The following is a 25,775-nucleotide window of genomic DNA, read 5'->3' on the forward strand; positions in this document are numbered from 1 at the left end:
ACTGTTTTACAGCTTCTTAACCTGCAAGATAATGTACAGTTTTTTCTCCTATAACGCGTGCTTTCATAACGGCAATTGGATATACCGCGATGAATGTATGAGGGGACACATTTTTTACAATGTAGATGCTAATTGGATATAATGTGCGTAAGTAAACAGAACGACATTGCGCGACTTGTACGGCTGCCTCGGCGTAGCATCACACACGGCGGGATGCTGCTGGATGCTTCTAGATGCTAAACACGAGCCTCAGTCATTGTTCAGCATACACATATCACGTGTTATCGTAGGCTATGCTTTACCCGATATGATATACGAGCTTTACTACCCGGCTTCGCCCGGGACTTGGATTCACCACGCCCGGCCGCCTTTGTCTCCATAGTGGCGATGTTCACACACCATAACCAGTTACTCGTTTGAGGCTGAGTCGACCTAGGGGAGACCTAGGGGAGGCCCAGGAGCGGTTACAATAATCGTCACCGGTGGTGGCCGTGAGCGGGAATCAAACTCGGGTCGCCGGGTTCGTAGCACAGCACGCTAACCACTACACTACAATGCGTTACGCTTCCACATGCGCGGGTCACATGACAGATTTGACGTCACAGCTCACTGCCCGTGCAAAAAATATTATTATTGAGCTCCCCCCCCCAAAAAAACCCACAAAAGTACCCACATGGCAAATTTCAAGTTTGTTGCATGTCGGGAAGTATGCTAAACATTTTGAACAGACACACAATCACAACTTTGCCTTTTATATATATGGAGATTATTCATTATAAACGCGACTTTTCCATAACGCGGTATTCTTCAGGAAGGCAACAACCGCATTGTAAGGGAACAGACTAATTATACACAGGGTGCACAGGGTGCAGCGTGTGTATGTAAGATCCTCAATTACTTGCACTTCGGTGAGTGTGAACTCAAGTGAACCACATATTTGATTTGTTTCTAGCACCCCAGCGAAGACATTTTCATGCCATGCTTTTAAAAATATATTTATTTTGCTTCACTACATAGGCAGGTCCGACTCCTTACTAATGAGCGGTACCATTAATTTTGGCTATCAATGTAAGTGAGGAATTGGAAGTTCATACTTGTTGGAGAACAGCAGAAATAATTAGCAGTAATGTTTGATGTCCGCGCATCAACGGAACATAACATCTCATACTCATGTTGGCATTGGAAGCCTGTCATTGAAGGTTACGCTTCTCCTCCTGAAATGTAGACATCCTGTTATTTTTTTTTTTACAAAACGCTATGTCCTCCATCATATTACCGTGTCTTGGTTTGGCTCTCTGCGCCTTTCGCACAGCCAACGAAATAATAAGAATCGAAAATAATCCAAAATAAGCTCGAATTTCTTTCTTGCATTTGTATTGGTGAGTTAAAATTTTTGTTCACATGCACGCATCACTTTCTCAAAGGATGTGACTATTTCTCAACAGAAAACGTTGCACACCACAGTACACGTGTGAGTACACATAATATATACAGGTGAGCAGAGGTGAAGTGCCCGGGCATATCGTGCTATCAACTTAGTGACCACTTACCAACCCACACTAATCATCACAATGAATATAGTCCAACAACCTCCGCGGCCGACGTTGAGTGGCATTCATCCAGCAGTTGATTGGCAAAGGGCTGTTAATAATAGTTATTTATTTGTAATACAATTGACTTGGAAGTCGGTCGGTCAGTCAGTAGAGCAGCAGAGTGCTAAGTAAATAGGGTAAATCTAGATTGAAAAGTCATTTCTGTAGAGCCTAATTTTGTGTTTAGTTTGTTGGCCATGCAACCCCCCCCCACCTCTGATTAGCACGGCTGGCTACATACGGTGCGTACATAGCATAGTTAGAGAGTGACTCAACCGATTTTCAAACCAGAGACGGTAAAATGAGCACTACACGACCGAGGCTGTACCACTTGAGTTGAAAGTAAACGGTGGATACGTCGACACACGTGTGATGGGTTAACACAACATCCACCGTTGTGTCTTCACATCCGGGATTCCTTTGGGTGCCAAACCCCGCGGGCCCTGAAACCCAGTCTCCTGAAACCAAGTCAATCCACGAAGTGACCCCCGTGTTCCCATAGTTGATGTTTGGTGGAAGGCTGCGTGTGAGCATTGCGAGTTTAACATGAACTGGGCTGTGCAAATTCAGGTAGGATAGAAAAACTGGCGGCCTCCTGCCGTGTGACAGATTTGGCTTGTGTGAGGATGTGTAATTGGAAAAAATGTGCTTCACAGCTGCCCACCCACTGCCTCAACCTTTTCCTACAATATTAGTTTCCCCCTGCAGAGACATACCAACTAAACAAATGTACAGAACACGCATGCATCACGCACACTGTGGGCCCAAAATCATGTAGATATTTTGGCTATCGTTCCATAACATTCTGACACAATGGCAGCCGTTTTCTCATAAAATTGGCCCCATTCTGAATTTAGCAATTCACGCGGGGCCGATTCAGGACAAAAATGCACTCGTTCTGCCCCTACTCGTTGTGCAGAGCCAGAATGGGCCCCAAGTGGGCGGGTTTGGGGAGGAGCTAACGATGGTGAAAAGTTCGTGCAAATATGCAAACAACTTTCCGTCATTGTGCGAAATCAAACTATTTATCCATTCCCGTGAAAATTTTGCGGAATGTCTGTGCCAAATTTCGAGTCTGTTTTTGCTGCGATAATCTGTGCTATGTATGAAGCTGGCATCGGAGGGAATGGGGGCAGAAAGGGGGCAGCACTTCACTACAAACATGGCGACCCGAGTTCTACCAAAGTTTCTACTGTATAATTTTATCAACTGGGAAATTCGAGGAAATCGCAATCACTCCAGCAAAACTGGAGGGCGGAGGAGTGATGCTCACAACAACGAGCAGAACGCCAGGCAGATAAAACACAATAAGTTGGCACAGTTGGGAGCACACGTGGTGCATCCACTATGTCATCTCACACAGTTAGCTCATAACATCTGGGTGTGTTCCTTGACCATCCTGCCAGCGCACCTTTGACATTTCATGTGGCCTCAATGTGCACCTAGCCTGGCACAAGTACTGTGGTGAAGTCACTGTCCCTACCTGGCAAATGGCAGCTGGTGTGGTTTTATCAACCGAACTCCAGTAATTATAACTCTTTAATAATATATGACAGACACCCTCATGGACACCCTGTACAATCACCATCATCTGTGAATCAAATAGTGTGTCACAGAAGCCAATAGAAAGGTTGGTGTAGCCAGTCAACGGTTACTCGTAAAATATATAACTACAAATGACATGCTACGAAAAGTACCAGTGTCATTTATAACTTCAAAAAAATGGGGAGGTGAAAAGCCGATTTTAATCTCGAAGACTGGCCCCAAGGATTGACTCGGTGTCGTTCTCATCCATTATTAACGCTGCAACATTAAGAAAGAGAATGCACCTGTTCAGTGCACCTGCCTGCAGGTTGAGTCCCTGCATTTTTAAACAAACTATAGATCATTTGTTTAAACTCTGTGCAATAAAGTACTGGCAGCTCCGAACAACTTTAGTAACGTTGACGTATTTAAATGAAGTTTTTTCCTTCACATCACTGCTGGACGAAGGCCTGGCTTACACCATGTCAGTCATGGGGCAGGGGGGGGGCTGTGGCAGGGAGTCATACTTAACAGTGATCAGCGTAGGCTGGTAAAAGAAGGGGACCAGTACCTGTTCAAATATTTAGTCGTTTCTGACATTTACCGTGGTTTGGAATCAAACTCGGGTCACTGGGTTAATTGCGATGTGCTCGCCACGAATAACAAGATCCCGCACCTCCGATTAGCACGGTTGGCTACGTACGGTTGGCTACGTACGGTGCGAGAGAAGTTCAACATACGCACGTACAAGTCACCAGGAAGGTGCGCTAGCCCATCAAACTCAGAAGCCAAGCAGGTTGGAGCCTGGACAGTACTTGGATGTTGTGACCAGAATGCATACAAGAGAGGTGTATAATAGTAGGTTTTTACCCTTTTAACTGGTACAAAACTGACACCTTTATTCAAGGCATCATGTTTGCAATGACCACAACACAAGTAGTCAAAAAAGCAAACAAAAAGAAGCAACTCTGATAAAGATGATAATATGCACTGTCCTTGAAGTTGATTGGCCCACACCCGAGACGGCTTTCTTTAGAGCCTAGTCCCCATTGGTGTAGGGCCAGATGACACCAGAAGGTGTACAACTCAAACACAGTGCAATATCAGAGTATTGAGAGCTCGGGGTAAGCATTTACACTATGATATCTCTTTTACCAGTGGCAAAATATAATAGTAGGTTTTTACCCTTTTAACTGGTACAAAACTGACACCTTTATTCAAGGCATCATGTTTGCAATGACCACAACACAAGTAGTCAAAAAAGCAAACAAAAAGAAGCAACTCTGATAAAGATGATAATATGCACTGTCCTTGAAGTTGATTGGCCCACACCCGAGACGGCTTTCTTTAGAGCCTAGTCCCCATTGGTGTAGGGCCAGATGACACCAGAAGGTGTACAACTCAAACACAGTGCAATATCAGAGTATTGAGAGCTCGGGGTAAGCATTTACACTATGAGATCTCTTTTACCAGTGGCAAAATATAATAGTAGGTTTTTACCCTATTAACTGGTACAAAACTGACACCTTTATTCAAGGCATCATGTTTGCAATGACCACAACACAAGTAGTCAAAAAAGCAAACAAAAAGAAGCAACTCTGATAAAGATGATAATATGCACTGTCCTTGAAGTTGATTGGCCCACACCCGAGACGGCTTTCTTTAGAGCCTAGTCCCCATTGGTGTAGGGCCAGATGACACCAGAAGGTGTACAACTCAAACACAGTGCAATATCAGAGTATTGAGAGCTCGGGGTAAGCATTTACACTATGAGATCTCTTTTACCAGTGGCAAAATATAATAGTAGGTTTTTACCCTTTTAACTGGTACAAAACTGACACCTTTATTCAAGGCATCATGTTTGCAATGACCACAACACAAGTAGTCAAAAAAGCAAACAAAAAGAAGCAACTCTGATAAAGATGATAATATGCACTGTCCTTGAAGTTGATTGGCCCACACCCGAGACGGCTTTCTTTAGAGCCTAGTCCCCATTGGTGTAGGGCCAGATGACACCAGAAGGTGTACAACTCAAACACTGTGCAATATCAGAGTATTGAGAGCTCGGGGTAAGCATTTACACTATGAGATCTCTTTTACCAGTGGCAAAATATAATAGTAGGTTTTTACCCTTTTAACTGGTACAAAACTGACACCTTTATTCAAGGCATCATGTTTGCAATGACCACAACACAAGTAGTCAAAAAAGCAAACAAAAAGAAGCAACTCTGATAAAGATGATAATATGCACTGTCCTTGAAGTTGATTGGCCCACACCCGAGACGGCTTTCTTTAGAGCCTAGTCCCCATTGGTGTAGGGCCAGATGACACCAGAAGGTGTACAACTCAAACACAGTGCAATATCAGAGTATTGAGAGCTCGGGGTAAGCATTTACACTATGAGATCTCTTTTACCAGTGGCAAAATATAATAGTAGGTTTTTACCCTTTTAACTGGTACAAAACTGACACCTTTATTCAAGGCATCATGTTTGCAATGACCACAACACAAGTAGTCAAAAAAGCAAACAAAACCTACTATTATATTTTGCCACTGGTAAAAGAGATCTCATAGTGTAAATGCTTACCCCGAGCTCTCAATACTCTGATATTGCACTGTGTTTGAGTTGTACACCTTCTGGTGTCATCTGGCCCTACACCAATGGGGACTAGGCTCTAAAGAAAGCCGTCTCGGGTGTGGGCCAATCAACTTCAAGGACAGTGCATATTATCATCTTTATCAGAGTTGCTTCTTTTTGTTTGCTTTTTTGACTACTTGTGTTGTGGTCATTGCAAACATGATGCCTTGAATAAAGGTGTCAGTTTTGTACCAGTTAAAAGGGTAAAAACCTACTATTATATTTTGCCACTGGTAAAAGAGATCTCATAGTGTAAATGCTTACCCCGAGCTCTCAATACTCTGATATTGCACTGTGTTTGAGTTGTACACCTTCTGGTGTCATCTGGCCCTACACCAATGGGGACTAGGCTCTAAAGAAAGCCGTCTCGGGTGTGGGCCAATCAACTTCAAGGACAGTGCATATTATCATCTTTATCAGAGTTGCTTCTTTTTGTTTGCTTTTTTGACTACTTGTGTTGTGGTCATTGCAAACATGATGCCTTGAATAAAGGTGTCAGTTTTGTACCAGTTAAAAGGGTAAAAACCTACTATTATATTTTGCCACTGGTAAAAGAGATCTCATAGTGTAAATGCTTACCCCGAGCTCTCAATACTCTGATATTGCACTGTGTTTGAGTTGTACACCTTCTGGTGTCATCTGGCCCTACACCAATGGGGACTAGGCTCTAAAGAAAGCCGTCTCGGGTGTGGGCCAATCAACTTCAAGGACAGTGCATATTATCATCTTTATCAGAGTTGCTTCTTTTTGTTTGCTTTTTTGACTACTTGTGTTGTGGTCATTGCAAACATGATGCCTTGAATAAAGGTGTCAGTTTTGTACCAGTTAAAAGGGTAAAAACCTACTATTATATTTTGCCACTGGTAAAAGAGATCTCATAGTGTAAATGCTTACCCCGAGCTCTCAATACTCTGATATTGCACTGTGTTTGAGTTGTACACCTTCTGGTGTCATCTGGCCCTACACCAATGGGGACTAGGCTCTAAAGAAAGCCGTCTCGGGTGTGGGCCAATCAACTTCAAGGACAGTGCATATTATCATCTTTATCAGAGTTGCTTCTTTTTGTTTGCTTTTTTGACTACTTGTGTTGTGGTCATTGCAAACATGATGCCTTGAATAAAGGTGTCAGTTTTGTACCAGTTAAAAGGGTAAAAACCTACTATTATATTTTGCCACTGGTAAAAGAGATCTCATAGTGTAAATGCTTACCCCGAGCTCTCAATACTCTGATATTGCACTGTGTTTGAGTTGTACACCTTCTGGTGTCATCTGGCCCTACACCAATGGGGACTAGGCTCTAAAGAAAGCCGTCTCGGGTGTGGGCCAATCAACTTCAAGGACAGTGCATATTATCATCTTTATCAGAGTTGCTTCTTTTTGTTTGCTTTTTTGACTACTTGTGTTGTGGTCATTGCAAACATGATGCCTTGAATAAAGGTGTCAGTTTTGTACCAGTTAAAAGGGTAAAAACCTACTATTATATTTTGCCACTGGTAAAAGAGATCTCATAGTGTAAATGCTTACCCCGAGCTCTCAATACTCTGATATTGCACTGTGTTTGAGTTGTACACCTTCTGGTGTCATCTGGCCCTACACCAATGGGGACTAGGCTCTAAAGAAAGCCGTCTCGGGTGTGGGCCAATCAACTTCAAGGACAGTGCATATTATCATCTTTATCAGAGTTGCTTCTTTTTGTTTGCTTTTTTGACTACTTGTGTTGTGGTCATTGCAAACATGATGCCTTGAATAAAGGTGTCAGTTTTGTACCAGTTAATAGGGTAAAAACCTACTATTATATTTTGCCACTGGTAAAAGAGATCTCATAGTGTAAATGCTTACCCCGAGCTCTCAATACTCTGATATTGCACTGTGTTTGAGTTGTACACCTTCTGGTGTCATCTGGCCCTACACCAATGGGGACTAGGCTCTAAAGAAAGCCGTCTCGGGTGTGGGCCAATCAACTTCAAGGACAGTGCATATTATCATCTTTATCAGAGTTGCTTCTTTTTGTTTGCTTTTTTGACTACTTGTGTTGTGGTCATTGCAAACATGATGCCTTGAATAAAGGTGTCAGTTTTGTACCAGTTAAAAGGGTAAAAACCTACTATTATATTTTGCCACTGGTAAAAGAGATCTAAGAGAGGTGTAGTCAGAGCTGTGGGCAGGAGAGGGCAGTACAGTCAAATCCATTGTCGTGTTGTAGTCACCCCATCTTCACCAACCAGCGCGGTGAAGTATAGTCAAATGACCCTCACAATCTTCACACCCAGCAGTCAATTGATGAATGAAATTATCGTATAATTATACGACAATTGTACTATTGGGAGTCGTGGCAACAAGGTGTCCTTTTTTTTCAATTCACGCCACAGTGGGAAAAGACCTCGACAGAGATTGTCATTGAATTGCTCCCAAAGGCTTCAAAAAACAGGTTGAACACTCAAGTGAGCGTGTGTGTGTGTGCTATTCATCAGCGGTGGCTGGTGGCACGAGTGACGCCTCTGTGTGTGCGTATGTTTGACTTCTTTCACGCTGTACGTAGACAACCATGCTGATTGGAGGTGCACGGTAACTCTGTGTGCTTTGCAAAGCACCTGAATTGTCTACGACTGAAAACACAAGGGCGTTGTTGCACATAGCAGTTGTTTTGTCGGTGATTTATGGAACAGATAAATATACACACGTGACATAGCCAGCAGAAGTCACGGCACACGGCCAGCTATATAGCTCATGTATGTTACGTTGAATTTCTTTCGCACCGTACATAGCCAAAGGGATCTTGGAAGTAGTTCTGTGACATCCGCTTCCATGGCTAACAGGATTGCGCTGCTCTGCGACAGATCCGAATGACTACATGGTCTCATGATATTAAGCGAATAGCATAATGGGGGGAAAAACTACTAACGAAAAATAACACGAACATTTGAGACTATATGTTACGTAAAATAATACAGTAATAATAAATTTAAATAAATTAAGCACCAACTTTTGTCTGCGACTGAAAACACAGCGGCGTTGCAGCATGTGGCGGAGACGGTAGTGAGTTGTAGGCTTGGTGATTTATTGCACAGAACACTCTACACAGCCAGAAACAGTAACTGCACGCACCCCCAGTTATTTTGCTCATATCTCACCGTGACGGTGCTGCAATAAAACGCGCCTCTAGGGATAGTTCAGTAAGTAGGTTAGAGACTATCTCCGCAGAGTTCCAATGGAATACCCGACATATCTTCCAGTTGCTCGGCTAGCTCTCAACAATCAACAACAGTTAAGGGGAAACATTTTTTTGTGCAAATCCCAAAAGCTAGACCTTCTTTGCTACTCGGCGAACCAACGATATTCCTGGGGCAAGATTTCACGTTACAATCAATACGTCGCATGTCCGACCGTCACAGATCTGGCCCGAACAATTAAAACGCCCACAACCCAATGCAGTGTGCGCACGGTGTAACAGTTGCTGTTTATTAGAAGCTCACGAATTTGAAACTTTTCACGCCCAGTCATGCAATCTCGCATAAATTAGTTTACTCCTAAAGTATCGTGAAGCACGCTTAAGGCAGCTCGCACTTTACGTTTGTAAAAATAACTTATTTGCGCAAGGTGAAACTGTTATTCTCTACGGCTGTTTGTATATCTAACCTCTTCATGTATTTGACAAGACCTAGGGGTCCCCCCCCCCCCCCCCAGTGAGTCAGATACGCGACATTGTACTTGGTCGTCACAAGTATCTCTCTTGCTCCATCTCTCTGTGGTCCCCAGCCATGGCCAATCACGCGATGCCACTTTAGTTCACCAGGATGGAAGTCTATGCGTTCACGGTACATCATGTCATGTCTGCACACACGTTTATTGTGGGAGTTGGAGATGCAGACTTGCTGAGGGCCTAGGGGAGAAGGCTGATTGAGCGTGCCTGCGATTATTACGTATATTTGTGAGAATCTCAAACACACAATTGTCAAGAGACATTTGGCAGCACAAATGCCTGTGTGAAAGGCAGCAACGCTATCACAGCAGGGTATGCATGGCACGTGTATGTTTGTGCAGACAGTAATTTATTTAGTCATTTATTTGTATCTCTGTGCCGATGTGGACTTGCTATGGTGTGAGCAGCGGCTTGCAAAATGTTTGATCATGTCAATAACTATTTTTGTTCACTAAATAATTAAAAGCAATATATTTCAACATAATAACAGAGAAAAATAGGTTATTATATTGACATATGACATGACTTCTTTAATGGAGGGAGCTGTGGTACAGCAGTTGGCACACTGCGTCATGAAAATGGCGACCTGGCATTTAATCCCAGTGATGGCTAACGTAAGTGGCAGGTGGCATTTAAACTGGTCCAGCACCGTCTCTTCACTCACCTGCACCGACTACTGTGGTGAAGTATCGTAAAAAAAGGCCAATAACCAACATTGCATGAGAAGACCTTCCTGTAGCAGTGGTTGGACAAAGGGCTGAAAAGTAACCATTTATTACTTTGGCTATCTGTCACATACTGCAAATAATAGACGTGTTACTTAATTACTGACAACGTATTATTTGAAAACTACAAATTAACAATACTGGCCATATGTTCACCCACCCCCGAACCCCCCCCCTCCTCCCGTGGTTGGATAAATAAAAATAATTTACAAAAAAACAATACTGGTCATAATATGACAGTCCCTCCAGAAACACGCGGAGTTTTTTGGTGATTGTTGCGGGCAAAAATCGTTGATTATGCGGCACGTTTTCTTTAAAAATGCGATGGAATATGCGGGATATTTATGCAATTTTATGCGATTAAATTGCGGGAACTTGCAAAAATTGCGGGAACTTGCAAAAACTGCGGTTTGATGAAAAAGAGAAAAAAAAGTGATTCCCCCAACACCCTATTCACTAGGCTACTACTTTAATGTAAAGAGTCATTTCTTATTACTTCCTATGATAAGCAAGCATACTACATCACAGAAAGTGCTGGGAATATTTAAGTTCTCATCTTGTTTTATTTCAGACCTTAACAAACAGATGGCTCAAACTTACAAAACATTGAGTCGAACAAGTTCTGTAGCTTTACAAAATGAATATGCTACAACTTCTGTAAAAATGAATAAATAAAATATTAAAAAATAAAATGTGTGCTTCCTGTTTTACAGAGGTAGCTATACAAAACAGACATCTTCTGTTAAAATAAGTGTTTTCAGTGCACAGTAACGTAAGCAATACAGTAACAGTACAGTCTTACAGTAATGTAAAGTTACATACTACTAACAAAAAAGTGCAATCTTACAACTGTAAAGTTGCATAAACTCTTCATCATGGTTTCATTGGCATCGCGGGGTTTGCAGCTTTTCAATGATGTCGCGTAATGAGTGACGTCACTTCATAACGTTCCCATGGCAACAGGGGAAATGGCTGCGCTTGTGTGAAGTAAACGCAACATTTTTCAACTTTCTGCTAAGATATATGTGACTTTTTGCAACGAAAATGCGGGGGTTATGAAATCATGCAAGCCCGCATATTTTGCGCGCGGAAATCTGCAATTTATGCTGCGAAAGTGCGGCGTATTTGAAAAAACGCGCCCCCCGCATAAATATGCGGACTTTGGCTGATTTTGCATGGAATCATGCGATCGCATAATCGCGTTTTTCTGGAGGGACTGATATGAGCACATGGGTTTGGTCATTCGAAACCAATGCCAGTGTGTGCTATGGCATTACGTACTGCAGCCATTACCATGAGGCTAGCTAAAAAAGACAATTTTACAGTTGTTTAATTCCAATTTAGCTTTTCATTCAAAACAATAATTACCACATAATAACCGTTGCAACAAAAATCTATCCCAAAATTGGTCCATTGTGGCTGCAGTTATCATCTTACTGAAAATGAATGCATCGTCTTTCTATTTCACTCAGGGTTCATTGTTGGCCAAACAAATACAAGAAATGCAAAGAGCCCAAAACACAATGCTGATTAAATGACTTCAGTAATGTACTGGAATACATTTAAACAACACGCAATGATCCATGTCACTCGCATAATAAAACACAGCAATACATTCACGGAAGTTGTACATTGATTGAGTAGTGGAGACTGCTTTAATCACAGGCCGGGGTTCAAAGGTGGCCTCTAACGGGGCAGAGATGGGCCTTACTGCTTGTCCTCGAGTGGTCCTGTGTGTCAACGCGAGACATAAATCTGCGTCGCCCATGGCCAATTAGTGGTACCTCAAGGGACATGGCAGTGTGACTGGAAAGCTCATGGCTTTGTATTGTCAGTACTTCCATGCACTGGCAATTGAGACAAGCAATTGCATGGCCTTGCAAGTGGCCGACTTAAGCTCACAACACCAGATACAGAGAGTGAGTTCGAGCACTGGCTATAATGACTCTGTGACTTTAACTGATATTTGTACAGGAATATACGATGCTGGGGTGAGTTATGTTAGCGAGCACCTATTAAGATGTGCACCACACTTAAAAAGGAGGTGGAGTTAACAATACGCCCGACTACCTTTTATCTCCCTGGTCCGTAATGATGTTGACTACACCACCTCTCCATGAGTCAACCTAGGGGAAGCCCAGGCCAGGCTTATGCGATCCCTCACCTGGTTATAAAGGACATGGTGATGATGAAATACCAAATTGCACAAGTGCGCATCATCGTGAGCAATCGAACGTACATCGGTAGTATCATAGTGTAGCGCTTAAACATGTACATATTCATTAAAACTCTTGGGGTCTTTCGGTAAAGTCACGTGGATAGAAAAATTATAGAATAATGCAAAATCACGACGTTTCTATCGCAACACAAGCAATTGTCTTCAGGTAAAAAAATATAGCAGGCGGACTACTGAGGCAGGAAGAAATATTTATTTCTGCTGTATTTTGCCTTGCCTCAGCAGTCCACCTGCTGTATCTTTTCTTGCCTCAGCAGTCCCACTGCTGTATTATTTCACCTGAAGACGATTGCTTGTGTTGCGATTGAAACGTCGTGATTTTTATTTGTTTTATTTTTCTACCTACGTGACTTTACCGAAAGACCCAAAGAGTATGAATTCCTGCAATCACGAAAGCTTTAAGTCAAGATATTCATTCAAATACAGTTACGTAGATATGAAGCTACATTATGTCTTCCAGCTTTTGCCTAGTCACTGATATGTGGTTAATTCCTACTCGCCTGCCATTCAAGACCTCAACAGGAGAGACACTGCCTAGAGTCGAAGCTTCAACTGGTCCGTTCGCCATTACAAATACATGTCCCGATCGCAGTCGTTCCACCTATTTGCAAACCGTTTCCACAATTAACGCAGCTGTATGTATGTTGAACTACTATCGCACCCGACGTCATACCCGTCAACCCATATCGTTTAGCCAATATTCTTGTACAGGGACATTGAGTTTTTTGGGCCATATGGCAATTTGTTTTTGTTTCTCAATTGTGATGGGGCTTTGTAGGATGAAGGTTGATATTCATACGGGGCACTAGGTGACCAATAAGGTCTGAATTGGTCTGAAATAAGGTAGGGCACTGATAATGGTGATTTGAAAAGTTTTATGGTTTGGCCATATTTGTTGTAGTATGGAGTTAGAATGATGGCTTTAATCTAAGTTGTCTTGTAGTTGTTGTTGTTGTTGTTTGACTTGCATCCCACTGGGATTTTTGCACAGCGTTGGTGTGCGGTGCTTTCATTTTCTGGAAGACTTTGCAGTTTTTTACAGGATTTTTCTGTTTGCGCATAGTCACTTCAAGATGTTTTCTTGTTCATGTTTTTTTTATTTGTTGCGGTTGCATCCGATTCAAGAGCCAATTGGCTCACAGGGCTATACCAAATAAATGAAACTGAAACTCAAAACTGATAAGGGGTTGACAGGTACGCTACATAGCCAACCGTGCTAATCGGAGGTGCGCGGGAAGGACAACAAACAACAGCCGTGACCACATTGCAGCCGTACACCTAAAACATGTTTTTACACTTGTCTCTCTGAAGAGAGCAAACAATGAAAGCTCTCCGCTCTTCTAATGTGCATTTGTGCAAGGGGTCCATCATGGAAAAATAAAAAAAACCACTGCACCTGAGCACCGTGAGTGTGCCTCGGTCGTTACGCGATATTTTTTCGACTGACGTTCCACTGACCAAAGTTACACACGCTTTTAAGTCTCTTTGCGTACGGACACACCCTCTCATACTTATATACACTCACACACCACATCCTCCCTTTCCTTTATGTTACAGAACAGGGCTTGGCAGGCACGCAGGCACATATGAAAACAATTAAATAGCCAGCAACGGGCTCTCGCCTGCACAACGTTATGGGCAAGCAACGCAAGGCGGCCCGTGGGTCGCGGGGGGAGCGCTCACCTCGCCCTGTTCCACTCCGGGGACCCTTGGGCATGCGAGGAGGGCCCCCCCCCCAAGCTAAACTCATAACCCCCCCGCCACCACCATCCTCCTCCACGCTATCCCCCTGCTACCAGCAGCACCGCGGTGATTGATTACACGTCACGTCGCACCTGTTTCCCCGATAAAGCGCGAGGAGAGTGGAGCGCACGAATAGCAAAGTGCAGAGGAGCGACTGAAGATCGTGCACTCTCACACTCGCACCCAAATCATGAACCACCAAAATGAAAAACCATTGCCTAACAACGTGCATGAACCATAACTTCCTGACCAAGTCTCTGACCCAAACCTCTCACATGAAACTGAATTCTGAATCATAACCACTACCTCAACCATAGCTCATATCCACGACTGACCATAACTTAACCCAATATCCTAAAATCCCCAACCTAAATCCTAATTATAGCAAACAACTTCTTGGTTCTTTCGGTAAAGTCACGTAGAAGGAAAATAATAAAATAATAAAAATAAAACAATAAAATAATTCTCACGACGTTTCGGCCACAACGCAAGCAGCCGTCTTCAGGTGGAGAACAGGTCTGTCGAGAAGAACCAAGAAGATGAATCCCTGCAGTCACGAAATATAGCAAACAAGGCAACGCGTCTCCTTGCTCAATAGGCGAGGAGGCACGGCTCAGCTTCATTGGTGGCACTGAGCCTATGCTGGAAATTCCATATTCCTTTGGCCGAGACCAATCTCTCCGTAGGATAAACCTTAAGGTTAAGACCACAACCAGAAACGAAACTGGAATGTTTTAACGAAAAAACGTGCAATTAAAAACATAACCTAGAGAGAAATAAACCCAAAACAAACATAAAAGTTAATAAATGTATTACGCTATGTAACACGATTTTTGTTCCCGGGTAGTAAGTGCTATTTTCTAATTGCTTATGCCTCAAAAGTATAGAAAATGGCTATTATTCCCCAGAAACATAGCTTGTTTTGTTACACAGTGTTAACAGACATATACAAAAGGGAAGAATTACAAAGTAGGATACGAATGAAATCCAACCCGTGTCAACTGCTAGTAACAGCATAATCAGTTGTAAAACGTGCTGACAGAATATGAGATTAGCATATAAGCACCCGCACACACACACAGCCACATTTACATACAAGGCTCTTACAGTCCTATATATTTAGCACTGTCGCCTGAAAAACCCACAAAAACATCATGTACTCCGTTCACAAATATCATAATATTTTTTTCCCCAGCTGTCCTCTGGAATGTTGTTCAAGGAAGAGAAAAAAACGTTTGAGAAACAAGTTCGAGCTATTATTTATAAACTACACGACCACATCACAAAGTGCTTCTCGCTGTGAAATCTACATCAAGGCATAAGCAATATCCTTTAGAGATTCCTCTGATGTCGTTAGACCAGGTTTGAGACCATGCAATCCACTCCAGTTGATAACCTCGATTAGCTGCTGTTGCAAGCCGGTGGTAAACTTGGAATCAAACATGGAAATAGTCTGAACAGTTAAAGTAAGTGTCGTGCAATTGCACGCGGGCACAAAATTACACAAAACGCAATGTGGAGTCGAACCCTGGATCTCAACGGTGCTGGGTTCATTGCGCTGACATGGGCTTAGTATTGTTTCCCTTGAGGCACCAAGCAGGCTCAACAAACATTTGATTTTATCTACTCAGTTGAAATAATCTGAATGGTTAAAATACCACCATTCTATTGCAGCATCTAAAAAAAAACTAAACCAAACTATTTTTAGTTTACCAGGTAAGGCCCACTGAGCTAAATCTCATTTTCAGAAGCAACCTGCCCACAAATGATTGCTCAACAAAATGGCTCATCATGTGCAAATGTATAGCAGCCAAATACTCTAAACACGTTTCTAAATATGAAGGGAAATACCGGAGGACCCAGAGAAAAATCCGCACGACCACCGGGAGAACATGCAAACTTAAAATATGCAGGCGTCAGGGTCGGGATCGAACCCATGACCTCCTGTGTACCAGGCGAGGGAGTTAATATCTCGCCACCGCGGCGAGTATGTGGGTACAGAATAATGCGACTGTAACCACATACTTAAAGGGCGCAGAATAATAGGCAGCCGTTGAGACTTATTCTCTTGCTGCACTCTGTCTAAGACAACACCAAGGTGAGGAACACCCGATGACAAGCAGACTACTACACAAGGTGGGATTCAAACACGGTAAATAGCATTTCAGTAAGTCCATTCAACATGGTCCGTCTACCACATGAAAAAAGTTGTGGAACATGGCCAAGCGCCCGCGATCAGTCAATTGTGATCATGCACATTTGCTGAAAGTGAAACCGAGAGTTAAAACTTCCAAGTTTGTTTCATTCGGAATAACAAAAAAAAACTCAAGTTCCATACGAAACAAAACATGGCAGCAAGTAGGAGACACAAAAACACAGCGACGTAAAAATGCAGTCCAACGTGTTGCGGTAATAAAATTTGCTACGCTCTCTAATGTGGATGGAAAAAAAGTTTGCGGGTAAAATGTGCAGCCCAGCAACTGCTTGCTCAATGCCACTGCTGGTGGAAGGGGCCTCCATGAGAGGGAGCTATAGGGAGAGCACCCTGGAGGGTATTTGATCCTCTTGCACACTGGCCAGATGTGTTGGAACACACTTTACACCAGCACGCACGACCTGCAGATTGACTATCGTGGTGCAGCCAAGTATATATATACTGCTGGGTGGATAGAGGAGGGTGGTGGTGGTGGGTGGGCTATGATGAACTTGCTCGTTGTTTTAACTGCCGTGCCTAGAGATCGAATCGAACTGGCGACCTCTGGACTGTAAATCCTGTGTTACCCCATCCCACCACGGTGGCATTCCTGGAAGAATGGTACAGTAAGAAAACAATTCCACCATTTCACGAGCAGCACAGTGTGGTACTTTTTCATGGAATTTAAACATTGATGACTCACGTCCCAAAAATGTCAGTTTTTGGGCTTATGTTTGGGCTTTCATTCCTCGCTCCCCGTGAAGTGGGTTTCATTTGCTGGCATAAACAAGCGAAACGAATATAAATACTCCCAGGAAAGAGAAACCTGAGACGAAATTAGTTGTTTTTTAGTGCACCTAGTGCACGTTGTTGCTTTTCTAGAACAGAACTATTTAAAAAAAGAAAGCATTAAACCATTAAAAATTTAAACATGTCCACATGGCGTGCAGAACATTCACTCGCAAGGGCGAAGCATAATAACCGCAGCCTCTCTTCAACTATCAAGTCAATGTGCATTATTTTAGGTGGCGAGACCCCAAGCTATTGGACATTGTAATTAAATAACTGTAATGGCAGATCTGGTAAACAATTTACGGCAGCTATTTGTCATTACAAGTTTACGCCACACCAGCCTCCTATTTAACAAGTGAAAGTTGTGTAAGGTATAGCAAGGTACAGTGCTCTGCAATTGCTCGCTCACATCGCTGCTGGCAATAGGGCCTCCACCAGAGGCAGCTCTAGACAGCCCCTATAGAAGGTTGCTTTGGCCTACTCTTTCATACTGGCCAGATGTGTTGGAAGAGGTAGGAGGTTTACTTTACACTTTAACCCACCACACTCGTTCTGCAGTGGAGAACCCATTTGTACTGCTGGGTGGACAGAGGTTGGAGGCTGACCAAAACTTGCCCCATTGTTTCATCCGGCCGGCCCAGGAGATCAAACTGGTGACCTCTGGATTGCGAGTCTCGGGTGATACCCATTTACACCATGGCAGCATCCGCATTAAGTTATTTATTGACTGCAGTTGTATATATATATTTATGTGTAGCTGCATAGAGTTACGTACAATAAAACACAAACATAATTTTCAGCCCTTCATCAATCCATTGCTGGATGACGGCCCTCCCCCATTCTGTGTCAATCACAGGGTGTTTAACCATACTTCACCATTCTGGTCAGTCGGGGTTAGTAAAAGGGGTTGGGGGGGAGACTGGTTGAAAATATCACTCGCCACTAACGTTAGCCATGGCTGGGAATCTAACTCAGGTCACCGGCTTGGTAGCGCAATGTGCTCTAACCACTGTGCCACCGCGAAATGTGTATACAACATGTGCATACAACAACTGCTCAGTTCCCCTCGTTCACAAGATCTGTGGCTACACGAGCCTATTGCACCAGTGGGAAATTGCAATACCAACGACGGTGCTTATGATCTATCTCCTTGCCGTAGCTGAAATGTCTCCCCAACTTGTAATTCAGTACTTATATTGTGTCCCCATACGCTGACACGTACATTCAATCAATTGAGATATTTGCAAAAGGGAGTGAGTTTTTTTAGCATCGTGTTGATGATAGATTGCACACATTGATAATCCCCAAACCTCATTAGCAGGCTGCAATTACAGGACTCCAACCATCATCTGTGCTCGGTGGTAAACATACATATTGCCAGGCTTGCCCAACCTCCTGCCCCCAAGTCTGCTCCTTGGTTTATAGAGTCCAGTGCTTTAGATGATTAAGGAGTTTGGTACAGACAGAACTGCAGCAGATGTGTAATAAAAAGCCAAGAAATAAACTTACCATTTCCCGGCTGGAACGGTCTCCCTGGAACTATGGCTTGACCCATCTTTCAGCAGGCGAAACTGCACAAAAACCTCTTGACTATCGCTCACTTGTGAAAGGATTAAATAAAACAAAAACTTACTCCACCCCTCCCCTCGCCATACACAGTTGGCTCTCGGCGCAGGTCTGGGGGCTGGAAAAAGGGGCGTCTAAAATGCACTCCTTCCCCGGAGTCTTCACGGAACAATTGTCTGTCCACCTAACAAAAAGTAATTTGCTGTTCTTTGCGTTGCTTAAACAAAACAAATCGTGCAGAAAACGCTTCCCTTTTCTTGCGGTCAGCAGCCGAGTCTGCAAGGCAGAAGAGACTTTGCTCGTAAACGACGTCGCTTTCGAGCTTGTCTGGCTTCACTTGCCGGCCAGCCTGGCCCAACTGACTGGCTGGGGCTTAACGCGCACTGCGAGAGTGAAGGCAAAAGTCAAGCCCACTGCATGGCACTCTCCCACACTGAAAGCACGCTCCTCGAACGACGCCGAGCTTCCGACGAGACGTACGAGGCTACATGCCGAACATGCCTGGATGTCAGGCACGCGTGCACATTCACACGCGCGCGCGCACACACCCCCGTGCGTCCGAGTGCGCTTGCGCCGTCACCGAGTTGCACGTCCGTGCAAATGTGCACATCCGTGCAAATGTGCACATGGAAGTTGTAAAGGGACACAAGCGCGCACCCCGTGTACGTACGTGCGCGCGTGCTGATCGTACGGGTAAATAACCAGTGGGGAATGTTTAAAAAGCCACGTGGCACGCTCCGCGAAAGACACGGAGATTCCCAATTTAGCATTGCGGGCTGCCAAAAAAAAGCAAGGTTCGATTTGCGAGCACCTATTAAAACTGGTATGGCAGACACGTGTTTGGTGTGGGGCCAGACTCGTGCACACCCAGATGAATTCATAGGAGATGCTTATTTTAGGTTGAGTTGACCTAAGGGAGGCTGAGAGATCATAGCATAACCGCTGAGATCACAGCATCGTCCGCTAATCAGCATATACCAAACACCGTAGTTATACGCATTCACAGGCATACATACACACAACAACGCGCAATGGAAGTGTATTCATATGAACACGTAAACAAAGTCCACACACACGTACCCAACGTACACACACATACGCTGAAACGAAAGCATACACCGATTACATTCCCAGACATCCCGGCAAACAAACAAGGACGATCGACTTCACACACAACAATTGTCAGAGCTGACATTAACTTATATTTACAACAGTAAGATACTCCTTACTTATATATCATTTGGGGCCAGTATTTCATGCAAGTGACGTCCCCGCGTGCCTAAACCATGTTAGACTCCCCCGTATAATCCTGCTGCAGCTAATCTAGTGGCAAGATGACACACGTACACACACGTACACACACACACGCACAAAACACTGCCTGCCACTTTCTGCACCAAGTTCTATACTCTTTGGTTTATTCGGTAAAGTCATGTAGGTAAAAATAATCAAATAAATTAAAAAAACAACTACATTTTTCGTTTTTTTTCATTACTTATTTTATTATATTCTTTTTTACCTACGTGACTTTACCGAAAAAACCAAAGAGTATGAATCCTTGCAGTCACGAAAACTTCAAATCTAGAACCAAGTTCTATGTTTCAAAGAATACACACAAATGTGTAAAAAGCGCTCAGCCTCTATGCATTACGCAAAAAAACATCAGCAGTTTCTGAAGAAGTCTATTGTGGTCCTCTCGTCTTATGTCACCATGAAAATAAATGTTAACAGATGCTACCTGACTGAAAGGCAGACGTGGTAGAGGGATAGACAATTGTAGACTGTCTCCATCTTCATCAGGACCCATTAGTCAGCAATGTTTGCCGCTGTAAAGTCTGCCTCTGGGATCACACTGTGGGGCCCATTTAGATTGGTGAGCGCCAACAAAAATCACATCTGTAAATGACGAGAAGCACCGCCGATGGCTGAAATACAGGCCTACAGATGTGTCTTGCTGCACAAATCAGTCCTTTGATCATCACCGTGCAGTTATGACACGTGACCTTATCGTGGCAGCAACAAGGGCCAGCAGCGTTGTGATGGCTTGGAGCTAACCACATGGCAGTGTGAGATCAGAGCCAGTACCACCGAGATCCTGGCTTAGAATCCCAAGATCCCAAGAGGGATAAACCCAATTTTTAAAAGTCTGTAATTAGTTTACACCCTTTGTATAACTGGGTGATAGCCTTTTGATATTTTATTTTAAGGCAGAAATTAACATTTTTAAATTTGGGCCGTGATCAAACAAACAACAGCCACAGGGTCTTTAAAGTTAACGCGAAATAACAGTACTTACGTAAATTATACATTTTAGAGTCAGTGTCGTAACCCATTATGATTGAGTTTGCGGTGTTCTCGCAATTGTTTCTGGGTCTTTTTGTTAGGAAACATTCAAAAGCCGTATTTTTGTTTACCTGCAACCTACATTCTGTACTACCACATATGGACAACCAGCAGGTTGATGTCACAAACAGATAATGGCTATTGCTCTAAATGGCAATTCAGGAATCATCTTTAGGTGATCCCCCAACCTGGCTGAATAACCCCATACATCCCTTCTACATTGATCATTCATTAAAAAAAGAGTTATAATCAGAGACCACCTAGAATAGTTTGGAATCAATTTGGAATCGTTTGGAATAGATTTGTTGCTTTGCAGACAGAGTGTTTGGCATTTTTAGGTCAGAGCGTATCATATTTCATCAAGAACAGTACAGTATTTATTTTCTGCCACGCTCCAGGTACAATAACTCTGCGGAAGGTCATGTGCGATAAGGAGCACCAATGATAAAATCCAATTGTTCCAGTTACATTGCGACTAGTGGTAAAAATAAACCCCCATCAAAATCAAAGGTAAAATATTAAGTAATTAAAAAGTAGCAAGCAAAGGCAACTAACTGGAAATGAATTAACTCAACACATGAAACGGTTATACAATACAGGTTAACACACGTAACAAAAACGAGACTGAATGCAATATTGGGTCAATACCACAATACAAATGCTATACAAAGCCACATCAATAACTTTAGCTTTAAAGATATTTACACATATATCATTAATGTTAACACAATCTAGCCCAAACACTAGCTATACCACCACTTTAAACCATGACTATGACCTTGGCTTTAGACTTAATTCTAATCATAGGCTTAAAAAGAGCTCTAATGATTACATTATAGCATTAGCCATAGTCTTGATTCTAACATCAACTCTAGACCGAATCTCAGCTCTAACTATGGCCCCCAACCAGAGAACTAATAGAGTACTAACCATAACGATAACCCAAGGCCTAAAGTCACTTTAGCCCTCATTACAGCACTATCCACAATCCTCTCCAATGTACCATGGAGTTGTACGACATGATGTCAGGCATTCTAGATTTGAAGCTTTCGTGACTGCAAGGATTCATACTCTTAGGTTTGTTCGGTAAAGTCACGTAGGTAAAAAAATAATAATAAAATTAATAATAAACTGATATAAATAATAATAATAATATTTTATAATAAAATGATAGAAACAATAATATTATTTTATTTCTATTATTATTTCTATCATTTTATTATTATTTTATATTTTTACCTACGTGACTTTACCGAAAAAACCTAAGAGTATGATGTCAGGCAGCTCGCTCCACGTGTCGAAGATGCTCCCAGCACGTGGAGTGAGACGTCGGGACCATCATGCGAACAACAACAACGCGGTGCAGCTCGAGAACACACTGAAGGGCTAGCAAGCACAACTGTGAAAACCTACGCAGCAATATCCGTATTCCTTGCCTGCACAGGAATGGTTTAGATTGAGAATTGACGCTCGTGCCGTACAAAATCACCAACGGTCACGGTAAAGAGAAAGAAAGGCACCGAACAGGCCATCATCGATCTGTGTCAAGATGTATTTAATTCGCAGCGTGACGCTTTTTCTCATTAAAACGCCTCCTGGCCGGGCAAAAAGGAGTGGAACATGCGTCACGGGGATAAGAGAGGCCGCAGAGCAATATTTGCGAGCTCTATGTCGCTCGAAATAACACACCACTCTTTCATTCATGCAATACGGCATAACAATAAAAGACTGCAAAAATGTTTGTTATCCTATTACAGTTCCACCTTACTCCCTAAAGGCGCTACCTTTTTTTGCCGCTGTTATGCTCCCGCATAACGTCTCCAATCATTTTTGTGTTGCGTTCTCCAAATCCATTTCTCATTATTTCCCTAATCAAAGGGTTACATTCATTTCATAAATCATTTTGTGATACAAATCCCAGGAATCAAACCATTATTTTTAGTTGGAGGAGGAAGATGTCCTAGATGCCAGTCACACTTTTTTTATTTTACCAAAGAGCCCAGTTCAGAGCGCGAGCGATAAAAAAAAGAGAGGGAGTCACAGTAGATGTCAGTCACATTCGAAGAAGTAATTTATGCCCTTTCCAGTATGAAATAAGAGAAAGCTCCTGGACCAGATGCTATAGCGGCGGGGATCACCAAACAAACAGAACATTTACTAAATGTTTACGAAGAAATGAAATTACCTCTATTGTGAGGACGCCCTCAATTAATTTTTTATCCAAAAAGGGAATCGACTTTGAATGATTCCAGACCCATGGGCCTCTTATTGCGCATAAATACATGGTTCACCAAGATTGTTGGGAACAGAATAATGGGAAATTTAGAAGTCACCCAACCGCATGAGGAAGCTGGGTTTCGGACCTGTTTTTTTTCTCTAACCCACATACAAATTACTACTCAGATTCTGGAACAGACTAATGGGACAACTAATTCAATTACCACTGCGTCAAGCCTTCGCACACTCTGAAAAGCAATTTGAAACAGTGAAAATTGATGGATTAATCCGAGCTTTCTCAAAAACAAAGCCTAAATAAAATATATTCATAAATAATTTTAAAAAACTTTTTTAATGGAACAGCTAAACTGAGATTGCATGAGGAAAATAACAGAAAACGTATTAGAACAGAGTTGGACAAGGGTATGCTGTTAATGCCAGTATTCACAGAGACATTAGAAGATGTCTGAAAATTGGATTAAGTTGAGAACATTTTACCCATCTCAGATTTACTGATGACAGCCACTGTAACAACTAATGGATAAGAACTACTGTACATGAACTGATGGAAGAATGCAATCATAAAAAAGCTGTACAGTTGAGCTCGGAAAAATATTAAGCAAACTAAAATCATGCGCTAAACAAATTAACGAGATCTGTTCAGAGGAATACAACTCGAAAACCCAGAGCAGGTAATGACATCGGACTTGGATCAACATTAGGATATTACAAGGTGGATAAGAGTGAGTTATTTTGGCAACACTGCACAGAATAATAGAAAAAAACTTACCAACATACTTGAGGAATGACATGTTTAAATAGTGTTGATTACTTTTGAAATAATGAGATAAGAAACCTGGACATTGGAAAATAAACTGTTACAAGAGCTAAAAAGTTTACAAAACAGCACGAGGAGGTGCATGCTTGGAACTCCACTGGGACAGAAAGAAGAAGACGTGGATTGGAGAACATCGCAAGTTAGAGGCATCATTTTAACTGTAAAGAAGAGTAAGGGGCCGTCCATAAATGACGTCACACACCTGGGGAGGGGGGGGGGGTCAGACATTTGTGACGATGTGTGACTAGAGGGGGGGGGGGGTTGAGAAATGTGACGTCACATCAAAATGCGCAACTTTAAATAAATATAGACAACACGTTCTGCTTAATTAAATAGACTTTTTAATACATGTTTTCTCCTACAACATCAGAGTGCAGCGCCACCTTAAATACGCACTACAATGACAATAGTTTAAAGCGATTTGAAGCATGTTTTATTTGGGGGGGGGGGGCAGAGCTTTGTGACGTCATATTTTAGGGGGGTCTGACTTTTTGTGACGTCACGTGACGAGGGGGGGGGTCAAAAATGGACGGCCCCGAAGCGGGCTTTGACAGGACATGTTCGTTCAAGGGATGATGGCCGGTAGTCGAGACGTTGCACAGTGTGGCAGACAATGGAGGGAACACGCCCAACATAATGGCAATTGCGGAGCAATGAAATCAGCTGAGCTGGAGCCACAAGGATTGTTACATCACAAGATCGTGAGAGAATGCAATGTGTATGCGTCATACTTACGACGAATAAAAAGGCATATGAGCTGCAATACTGATATAATTATCAAAATTTGAAAATAATACGACTACGTGTATTCAACATCCACTTACATTGGCGCGCACACACGTTAGTATTTCCCCTAAGAAAAAAAGATCTTGTGGCTGTGAGAATCGAACCATGAACCCTGTACCAACCCTGAATAGCATGAGCAGTGACCGCTAGGCTACTAGCAACCCAACGTATCGATTAGCACGGTTGGCTATGTACGATGCGAAAGAAGTGCAACATACATACGTACAAAACAAGAGTTGCATCATAAATCAAATAACAGTGCTAACTGTACACTCTTCATGCATAAAGAAGAGAGAAATTACTGATAAAAAGATCATTTAAAAGACAAGCTACCTCGGTGACTCCACAGCCAAAGCGTCAGCTCATTTAAAATTCATTTTAAAAAACTATTTTTGCGGCTTTTTTTTCTCTCCCCATGGTAGCGTGGATTATTTTCCGGGTCCTCCAGTTTAGCCTCCACATTTAAAATAAGCATTTAGATTATTTGGTGGCTGTGAATTTCGACGTGTGCTGATATAAGCCACTTCCATGAGCTGTCATGTGTGGCCAGTGAAAAAGAGCAAAAAGCCCAGAGGGCTGTATCCGATGGTAAAACAAATTCCTGCGGAAGGAGCTGGTAGGAACGTTGGGTTGCTCGGTCAATGGCCAGGGTCAACGGCGGCGTGTTGTATTCCGCAAATATGCCCGACTGTGAGGGCGGGCACAAGCCGGCGTGAGTAGGTTAAACGTTGAGTTTTATAAGGGCACCACGGGGTGACCAGCCCCTCCTCACCCAGCCCCACCCCCACACTCCCCACCCAGCTCCTCCCCACCCTCCCCTCTCCTCCCAGCCCCACCCCTCCCATTTTTGGATGCACGACGGACGGACACAATAATCCCCT

Source organism: Lampetra planeri, chromosome 14 (genome assembly GCF_965212315.1).
Source record: "Lampetra planeri chromosome 14, kcLamPlan1.2.h2, whole genome shotgun sequence".
Classification (NCBI taxonomy): Eukaryota; Metazoa; Chordata; class Hyperoartia; order Petromyzontiformes; family Petromyzontidae; genus Lampetra; species Lampetra planeri.